We start from the raw sequence: 10,819 nt of genomic DNA on the forward strand, positions 1-10,819 counted from the left end.
ATGGGAAGTGCTAAAGAAAGTCTTCACCGAAAACTATATGGCCACATGTACTTGACCCGGCACAGAAGCATGATCTCAGCCACATCAACCAGAAGCCATCTGAGCTCCTCCATAGCTACATCTTGTGTTTCTTTGAGATGAGGAACTCTATTCCCAAACATCACAGAAGCTGAAGTCCATCGCCGCCTTTATATGGGGACTCCACCATCGCGAGCTTTGCTCCAAATTCACCAGAAGCCGCCACCGGTATTGGCGAAATGATAACTACCGCCAAACAGTATGCGATGCAAGGAAACGAGGGTACGCTCAACGAGGATGCAGGCACCCAGCACCTACCTTCCCATACGACGATCGCCCTTACGATCGAACGTCACAGCGGACCGCCGCCCCGACGACCGCAGTACCATCGCGATAGGGCCATGATCGGACAGGAGGACACAGGCCTGGCCAAAATCGCCACCGCGGCCCAAAACACATCATCGCACCGCCTCAGTCGACCTCGTGCAAGTGAACTATGACGAACAGATCAAAAGATCCTCGATGGCACGTGCCCTTTTCAAAAGAAGCCAAACCAAGATGAAGGACTGCATTAGTCTAGTAGGGAGTTCTAGACAAGAGGATCGATGATGACACAACGATGGAGCTGGAGGTCCCGACCAACTAGGGGCAACAACAATGCCTTTCAGGACCAGATAAGGTGGTCGCCATGACTTCGGGGGCCTCGCTCCACTGAGAGTAGAGGGAAGGAAGTCGCCGCCGCCGATGAGTGCTCACACTGTCACTTCAGATGAAACCCACCACCGAACTAGCTATCCCCATGGTGAGGTCCACATCACATTCAACAGGGCCGACACGTGGGCGATAGGCAGCAATACCCTACATAGGCGTTTCCCCCGCGTCCTAGACGAACCGTCTAGAAGGTGCCTTCAGAAAAGTCCTGGTTGACTGGTGCGGAGTGCTTTGAACCTACTCTTGCCGGGGCCTAAGGGAGTTGGGCCTGCACATATCAGATCTCACCACCCTCGGACTCCCTCCTTTGGGGTGTGGTATTGGAAGGGCATCCAAACCATTGGAGAGATCACCCTACCATACAGTTCGCCATGGCAAGCAACTACCGCGTCGAGCATATCAACTTCTACGTTGCCGACTTCGACACCGCCTACCACGCCATACTTGGCCGGCCAGCTCTGGCCAAGTTCATGGCTGTACCACACTATGCGTATCTAGTGTTGAAGATGCCTTCGCCTGCAGGAGTCCTAGCTCTGCGGGCCAACCTCTCCGTTGCCTACGCCTGCGAGACAGAGACTCTCGCTCTCGCCGAAGCCACCGACCTCTCCATCTAGATGGCTAGCGTGGTCACCGAAGCCAAGATAGCACCTGCCGATGACATAGAGATTCCAGAGTTAGAGCTTCCCTGTGCCTCCGCCAAGTCCAAGGAAATCAAGGACGTCAGCCTCGACCTTGACGACGTCTCCAAGACCGTGAAGATTGGGGCTCACCTTGACCCCAAATAGGAAAGCGCGCTCGTCTCCTTCCTACGTGCCAACATGCTATGTTTGCTTGGAAACCTACAGACATATCGGGGGTACCATAGGAGAAGATCGAGCACTCCTTGAATGTCTTACCGACCGCCAAACCGATCAAGCAGAAACTCCACCGATTCGTGCCAGACAAGAAGGAGGCTATTAGGGTAGAAATAAAATAGCTTTTAGCTACCGAGTTTATAAAAGAAGTGTATCATCCAGATTGGTTAGCAAACCCTGTTCTCGTTCGAAAAAAGAATAAAGAATGGAGAATATGCATTGATTATACTGATCTTAACAAACACTGCCCTAAAGACCCCTTCGGCTTGCCTCGGATAGACGAGGTTATAGACTCTACCGCCGGCTGTGAACTACTCTCCTTCCTTGACAGTTACTCCGGCTATCATTAGATCTCCCTCAAGGAAGAAGACCAGATCAAGACATCGTTCATCACGCCTTTCGGTGCATACTGCTACAAAACTATGTCCTTCAAACTCAAGAACATCGGGGCTACCTATCAAAGGGCCATCTAGATGTGCCTCGACCAATAGATCGGCCGCAACATTGAAGCCTACATCGCTGACGTGGTCGTCAAGACCAAGACAACCGACAACCTTATCGTCGACCTCGAAGAAACCTTCGCCAACCTGAACAAATACCGATGGAAGCTAAACCCTTCAAAGTGCGTCTTTGGAGTTCCATCTGGTATACTGCTGGGCTACATCGTCAGTGCTCGAGGCATCGAGCCTAATCCTGACAAGGTCTCCGCCATCACCAATATGAAACGGCCAACATGCGTCAAGGATATACAAAAGCTTACAGGTTGCATGGCTGCTTTAAGCCACTTCATATCACACCTTGGTGAAAAAGGGCTACCTTTCTTCAAGCTCCTCAAGGCCTCCGAGCGCTTTTCCTGGTCGGAGGAGGTAGACTCAGCTTTTGAGCAGCTCAAAGTGTTCTTAATAAAGCCGCCGATCATGACAGCGCCAAGACCAAATGAGACTCTGCTAATATACATTGCCGCCACTTCTCGCGTCGTGAGCATAGCTATTGTCGTCGAACGCGAAGAGGCCGGGCACGCTTATAAAGTACAACATCTGGTTTACTTCATCAGCGAGGTACTTAATGAGCCCAAAACTCGTTATCCTCAGGTACAAAAGCTGTTATACGCCATTCTTATTACGTCACACAAACTCTGACACTACTTCGAATACTACAAGATCGCCGTGGTCACTGAGTTCCCTCTAGGGGATATTCTCCGCAACAAAGAGGCCAATGGCTGCATTATTAAATGGGCTATTGAGCTCGGCACCTATTCCATCGAATTCAGAAGCAGACCTACCATTAAGTCACAGGCGCTTGCTGACTTCATCGCTGAATGGACCGAGATCCAAGAGCCCATCACCGTTGCTTGCCCCGAACACTAGGTGATGTACTTCAACGGTGCCCTTAACATCAATGGTGCTGGTATGGGCATCCTGTTCATCACACTGACCAAGGATAAGCTACGTTATGTTCTCCGGATACACTTCTCGGCCTCCAATAACGCCACGGAATACGAAGCGTGTCTCTATGGTCTTCGTATAGCCGTCAAGCTCGGCGTCAAACGCCTCATGGTGTACGGGGACTCTGCACTGGTTATCAACTAGCTCAATAAGGACTGGTCCTATTCCAGCGAGAAGATGGATGCTTACTGCGCTAAAATCAGAAAGATGGAAGGAAAATTCTACGACATCGAGTATCACCACATGGTATGTGAACAAAATCAACTCGCCGACCACTTATCCAAGCTAGGTTCTTCTCGCGCCATGATCCCGCCTGGGGTCTTCATTCAAGATCTCTCGGCGCCATCCATCAAAGAAGATAAGGAAGTCAAAGAGGTTCCCCCTACCGAGCAGTTGGTACTTGCGGTACCTTCGCCGGTCACCGATTGGAGGGAGCAATTCATCAAGTACCTCACTAGCACTGAGGTACCCGCAGATAAGGTTGAAACTGAACGCCAAGTTCGTCGAAGCAAGCTTTACGTGCTGGTGGACGGCAGCTTGATGAGGAAAAGTGCCAAGGAAGGGATACTACAAAAATGTATCACCCAAGAGGAGGGAGTCAAGCTACTTCTCGAAATTCACTCTGGCTCCTACGGCAACCACGCGGCCTCAAGAACACTGGTTGGCAAGACTTTCTGAGCTGGTTTTTATTGGCCCACAACCATCACTGATGCAGAAGACCTCGTCCGACATTGTGAAGGATGTCAATTCTTTGCTAAGCAAATACATGTGCCAGCGCAAGAGCTGCAAACCATTCCAGCTTCCTAGCCCTTCGCATGCTGGGGACTGGACATGATTGGGCCTTTCAAGCCAGCACCAGGTGGTTTTCGATACGTATATGTCGCCATTGACAAGTTCTCCAAGTGGATTGAATATAAACCGCTTGTCTCAGCTTCTACAAAGAAGGCAGTTGAGCTCTTCAAAGATATCATCCACAGATTTGGTCTACCAAACAGCATCATCACCGATCTCAGAACTACGTTTACTAGCCATCACTTCTGGGACTTCTGCGATGACCATTGCATCTTTGTCAAATATGTCTCCATTGCCCATCCAAGAGCCAATGGCCAGGTCGAACGGGCGAATGGTATGATCCTTGATGCCCTCAAAAAGTGCCTGAATCAGAAAGAAGAAAAGCACCCGGGCAGATGGCTCAAGGAGCTTCCAGCTGTAGTTTGGGGACTACGTACTCAAGCTAGTCGTAGCACTGGTGTGACTCCATACTTTTTGGTCTATGGCTCAGAAGCCATACTACCAGCGGATGTTACATTCCGAGCACCTAGAGTGGAAAACTATAATGAAGAGCAGGCCAAGGCTGTTCGGTCTGAGGACGTCGATAGGGCTGAGGAAGAACGCCTAATCACCTACGTCCGTACAGCTAAATATCTGGAAGGCTTGTGGAGGTACTACAATTAAAACATCAAAGGTCGTTCATTTGCTGTCAGCGATCTTGTTCTCCACAGAAAACAAAAGACTGAAGGGTTGCACAAGCTCTCTTCCCCTTAAGAAGGGTCTTATGTCATCAAAGAGGTTACTCGACCAGGTTCTTATCGCCTAAGTGACTTAGAAGGAGTCAATGTTCCCAACTCGTGGCACATCAAACACCTTATACGTTTCTATCCTTGAAACACTCCAGATATGTACTCTACATTTTTATATTCAGTAAAGTTTTGGTCTCCATAACTCATCTCTGTTTTGTCTATATTATGGTTTAACACCCACTTGTGGTCACCGAGCTCTATGCTACTTCATGACGAACTCCAATACGTAATCGCTGTAACTGCGCCGTGCACGTTTCTTCAAATCTCCGAACACGATTTCTCCAAATCGCCGAACATGATTTCTCCAAAATCGCCGAACACAATTTCTCCAAATCGACGAACACAATTTCTCCAAAATCGCCTAATACAATTTCTCCAAATCGCCGAACACGATTTCTCCAAAATCGCCGAATACGACTTCTCTAAAATCACCGAACATGATTTCTCCAAATCGCCGAACACGATTTCTCCAAATCGCCGAGCACGTTTTCTACAAATCGCTAAACTTTTTTTTGATCGGAGAGCAACATCCTTTCTTTTCTGTTCTCTTCGGAGATGACCCAGTCTTCGATCTCTCCCTACACGTGCTACGGGCTCCGTGCTCTGTGTTATGGGTGGTCGACTGCGGTCCCTTGGTCACACCTGTTTGTCCTACATGTCTACGGGCTCCGCGCCTGACCTTATGGACTATAGGTCAGCCAAGGCCAAGAGTTCAATATAGAATACACTGCTCGGATGCCGCTTATGCTGCCTTTATCTCCAAGTTCGTATAACAACTGCCGAGCAGCACACGTTCCGTGCTGTTTTTTATGGAAAAGACTCAGTCACCGATTTTTCCCTACACGTGCCATGGTGTGGTAGAAGCTCCTAAATTATAGGGCCCATATGCACCTGTCACTGTCCAATGACCTCTAACGACTATGCATATGTTCCCGGTAACTTAAGAAGACTGTCGGGTGTCCTCAGAGAACCCCGAATCATCCACGATTTTCCGAGCAGTGATGCACCCCCCACTTATATGACATGCCTCTCCTTTAAGATATCCAATGTAAAAGTTGATTGGCATGGCATACATCCTTGCTAAGGACATGTTTAGTGCATCTAGACATATTTCACATTTTGAATAGGCTCATTCATGAAAATCAAATGAATTTGATGCTTGTATGGTACCACTATTGCTTGTATGCTTGAAATGATCTAGTGGTAGCATATGACATGTGTTGTGGGCTTGTAAACCTAGTGTTTGGTCTAGAAAATAAGCTATAAGTGTTTAACTCAACATGGTACAAGATAACTTTTATTTGGAGGTGTGAAGAAGCTTGTTCTTGGATCAAACCGAGCTAAATATCTTTTGCAAGTGATCTAGATTGAACCAAATTGGGAAAATAATCCTCACTTGACATGGTTTCACCCCAACCTATCTAAAATTTGAGCTCACCTTTTTGTGCAAATTGTTGACCAAGGGGGAGAGAAATTCACAAAGATAGCACCAAGATAGTAAGATAGGGGGAGCAAACAAATGAAATGCACATTGTAAGGGGATCAATCAAAATTGCATACAAGTAGGGGGAGCAAGCTCATAAACTTATATGTTGCATTCAAATGTGCATTTCATATATTTGCTTGCATGGAACAAGTTTTAAATTTTAATATCCATGCTTGTATGGTGTATGCTAGTTGTAGATTTGAATTATGAAATGAAAAACTAGCATGCGTAGGTTAAGTAACTAGACTCATGCTCACATTATGGAAACTAGACCCTTGCTAGTAATGTTGATCTCATAGGGTATTCTAGTCCTTGTGTATGTCTAGTTACTAATGGTGCTAAGGATGGTATATTGGTGCACTTCAATTGGTATCACGCTTCAAAGGTCCATCTCTTATACCTTAGCATTATTTGGTAAAAATTGTCTCATATATCTCCTATCTAAGCATATGTGCAAGCTACAATCCAAACTCGTAGCACATATGTAGAGGGAGCAATTGCTACCAAATGGGATTCATGAAACTTGTCCATATCTTTTTACACATGGTACATATGCTTGGGCAAGCAACGTGGATTCAATTAATTCTCAATTCATATCTTTGTGTAAGGGTTGTCATCAATTACCAAAAAGGGGGAGATTGAAAGCTCTAGTTTGGTTTTGGTTAATTGATGAAACCCTAAGTGCTAACCTAGTTTATCAAAGTGATTATGAGATAGGTAGCACTACTCCAAGTGATGAAGCAATGGTGAAGATTATGATGATAGTGATGACATAGTGATGATCAGATGCTTGAACTTAGAAAAGAAGAAAGAGAAAAACAAAAGGCTCAAGGCAAAAGGTATAAATAGTAGGAGCCATTTTATTTTAGTGATCGAGACACTTAGTGAGTGTGATCACATTTAGGATCGATAGCCATACTATTAAGAGGAGTGAAACTCGTATCGAAATGCGGTTATTAAAGTGCCACTAGATGCTCTAACTCATTGCATATGCATTTAGGATCTAGTAGAGTGCTAACATCCTTGAAAATGTTTGTGAAAATATGCTAACACATGTGCACAAGGTGGTACACTTGGTGGTTGGCACATTTGAGCAAGGGTTAGGAACTTCACCGAGGGAGTATCCACCCGTAGAGTGTGGATAGTCCAACGGTGCCACCGGCGCCCTATACAGAAAAGATGGAGGTCACTGTAAGTGACCGAATGCTGGCCTCGGTTGGACCGACGCGTTCGGTCAGTAGAAGCTACTAAGATGCTGGCGTCGGTCTCTGACCGGACGCTAGGTCACTTAGTGACCGAACGCTGGAGGGTTGCGTCTGGCTGCTTATGTGGCAGCGCACTGGGGAGACACCGAGTGACTGGATGCTAGGTGAGTCCGATCGAGCATGACTGGACACGTCCGGTCATGATTTCTCGGTTCTGGATGCCTACTAGAAATGACCGGACGCTGAGGTCCAGCGTCCGGTCACTTCACAGTAGCGCGTCCGGTCATCACTTGACCATTGGGATTGGGTGCTTAGTATTGGAAGAGAGGGGACACATGGCGTGCATTGCACAACTGGACGCTAGGGTCCAATGTCCAGTCGTTTTGACCGGAGCGTCCGGTCACCCCATGTTGTGCCTAGTGAAGGGGTACAACGACTCTATTTCGTGGGGGCTTCTATTTAAGCCCCATGGCTAGTTCAAGCTCACTCTCTTAGCCATTTTGCATTGACATAGCAATCTTGTGAGCTTAGCAAAAGCCCTCTCACTCATCTCCATCATTGATCCATCATCATTGGGAGATTGGGAGAGAATCCAAGTGCATTGCTTGAGTGATTACATCTACAGGCACTTGGTATTTGTGTTTCACTACGGGATTCACTTGTTTCTCTTAGTGGTTGCCACCACCTAGATGGCTTGGAGTAGCAGAGGAGGATTGGCATGAGTTGGTGATTGTTCGTGGCCATCTCCGGCGATTGTGAGGGGATTTGTACCTTCCCCGGCGGAGTGTCGAATGGTAAGTCTAGTGGGTTGCTTGTGTCATTGAGTTACCTCACTTATGGATAGGTTCTTACGGTATCCAATTGTGTGGACGAGGTTTGTGCAACACCTCTTAACCGCCGAACCACCAAGTGTTGATCGACACAACGGGGACATAGCGTGTTGGCAAGCACGTGAACCTCAGGAGAAAATTAGTTGTCTCTTGCCCTTTGGTATTCTCCCGGTGATTAATAAAGTATTCATCTTGTGATTGGTTCACTCCTCTATGTGGTGGTATAATCACCTCACTCATTTACATTTGCACAAACTAGCTATAACAAGCTCTTTAGTGTAGCTAGAATTGAGAGCTTGCTTTGTGGATTAAGTTCATCTAGTGGAGCTCTTTAGTGTAGCAATTGTGAGAGCTCTTAGTGAGTAGTGACCTTGTAAATTATGTGCCTAGTGATTATAACAACTAGAATTGTTGGATAGGTGGCTTGCAACCCTTATAGAGCTAGAGCAAGTTTGCATTTCGCTATTTGTTATACTAATCAAATTGCTCTAGTCGATTTGTAGATTTTTAAATAGGCTATTCACCCCCTCTAGCCATATAGGACCTTTCACACCGCCGCATGACTTATGATCCATCCGTGATCAGATCCTTATTCTGTCGCATTGGAGTACGACCCACTTATGTCAAGGCAAACATCACCGTCACTTCAGCATATGATCCGTCTGGCCGTAGGGCATGGTCACCGTCGCGTTACAGTACAATCCACCAGTGATGATCCTTTAGTCGATGTTGGGTTACTAAACGATGCGGCAGTGATATACTATTGACCCCTGCCGCATTAGACGAATAGCGGCGGTGATGGTCATCTGCTTCACCAACGGCGAGTGGTACGGTGGTGATGACAAAACAACCAATGACCCTTACATCCGACAGTGATAGAATTGCATCCAGTTTTAACAATGTATTTACTAATTTAGGCCTTAATAACTTACTAAACACACACCATATAGATATAATCATTACACATCATTCATCATGTCCACAATGAAAAGTACTTGTTATAATAACAATGCTCAATACTAACATAACAACTGTATCAATTGATGAATGAACACAAGCGGTACATAGATAGCATAATAATGGTTCTGCTCCCTACAGACTTACGTAACTAAAACGAGGTAGATGTGCTCCGCTCCTTCAGATAGGCACTCCTTAATCAGCATGGCAGCCAATGCACCATGGAACCTCTCTTCTTCCTTCAATAGTCATTGTAGGAAAATCGTTCAAAAGCACTAACACTCCAAAACCTTCACAATACAAAGCTTTGCTGCTCTAAACAAAATTGGATTATATATAGACTCAAAACAACTCCCTACCTGAACAAAGACATGTCCTAACAATAAAATACAACATATGCACCTTTACTGCTCTACTAATGACTCCATGAACGAGAGAATATAAGGCAGATAGTGAGGTCCGTTCAAATAAATACTTCAGGTACTTCTAGGATAGCGGACGACCCGGGCAGGGAGGACATGAACTTTTCTGCGGCTCATGTCATATGCCATCAGTGTTCTGTCCTCCCCAACAAGGAAAATCAAATTTCATTGTAGGTGAACTGCAATCACTCTGTAGTCCGCATTAGCAGCCTCAGAACCGAGTCGAATATTGTTCAGTCCAAATAGTTGCAGCATGTTCACCGTATACTTCAATGTCCATTTAGTAGTACCATAGTCTTCAAGGATCCAGATTGAAATGTCTGACCTATTGAAAATATCAGCAATACATAGACACAACTGACCCTGATCTCCATGGATGGACATTACAGGACCTGGTGGCCTAAGAATTTTCCTCCATGTCTTTCCCTCCATATCAACAGCAACTATCTGGGACACCTCCAGCATGTGCATAAAACCATTAAAAAACACAGTTCCTGAAAATTTGCATACAAGAATATTCTCTCCTCATTTAGATTCTTTACACATCCACACTCCAGTTTTGGATGAGTAGATGCTGACAACTAACACCCCAGGTGATCTTACCCATAGTTCTACCACATGGATGTGTGAGGAGATTGTGGGATCGAACCCCAAGCGAGCTGAACCATAACAAAGGTTGCTATGCGGTAGTACCACTGATTTGCTAGTCACTGGATTGCAGACAACATAGCGAAGCCCAACGCACGAGTAGAGGAAGAGGCCTCTGCAACAATCTGAGATGACTAAATCCTGAATGGGAAAGGGCAAGAAAGAAAAGGAGGGGTATTCACCGGTGAAGCTGGCGAATTGACATTTACCTTTCCAGTTGCCATACATAAATCTGGCGACAAACTGGGGTAGCTCCTGACGGTACTCAGATTCGGAGACGAGGCGGTAGCAGGAGCGACACACACTTGCAGCTGCACAAGGTACGAACGGTGAGGTGGCGGAGGATAAGGACTAAGACTTCGTCTGTGAGGATGTCTACTTTGTTCCTATTGTTGCTGGCCTCCTCTTCCATCTTGACTAGGATGTGGTAGAGCGGGGCCGACGATGGAAGCGGCGGCACTGTCGCCTGAATCAGAGTACGAGCACCTACGGGGATGTGCTCGTGAGTTCCTTAATGATTAGATGGAAGCTTGATTCATACTCACATGAGATAAGAGGAGAATAAAAAGGCAAGAAACATGGATAAGGGAAGTACAAGAAAACATTACCTTGCCTTTGGATCTTGCGACAGTGAGCTTGAGCGGCCACGACGGTGATGAGTAC

This window comes from Miscanthus floridulus, unplaced genomic scaffold, assembly GCF_019320115.1.
Source record: "Miscanthus floridulus cultivar M001 unplaced genomic scaffold, ASM1932011v1 os_1617, whole genome shotgun sequence".
NCBI lineage: Eukaryota > Viridiplantae > Streptophyta > Magnoliopsida > Poales > Poaceae > Miscanthus > Miscanthus floridulus.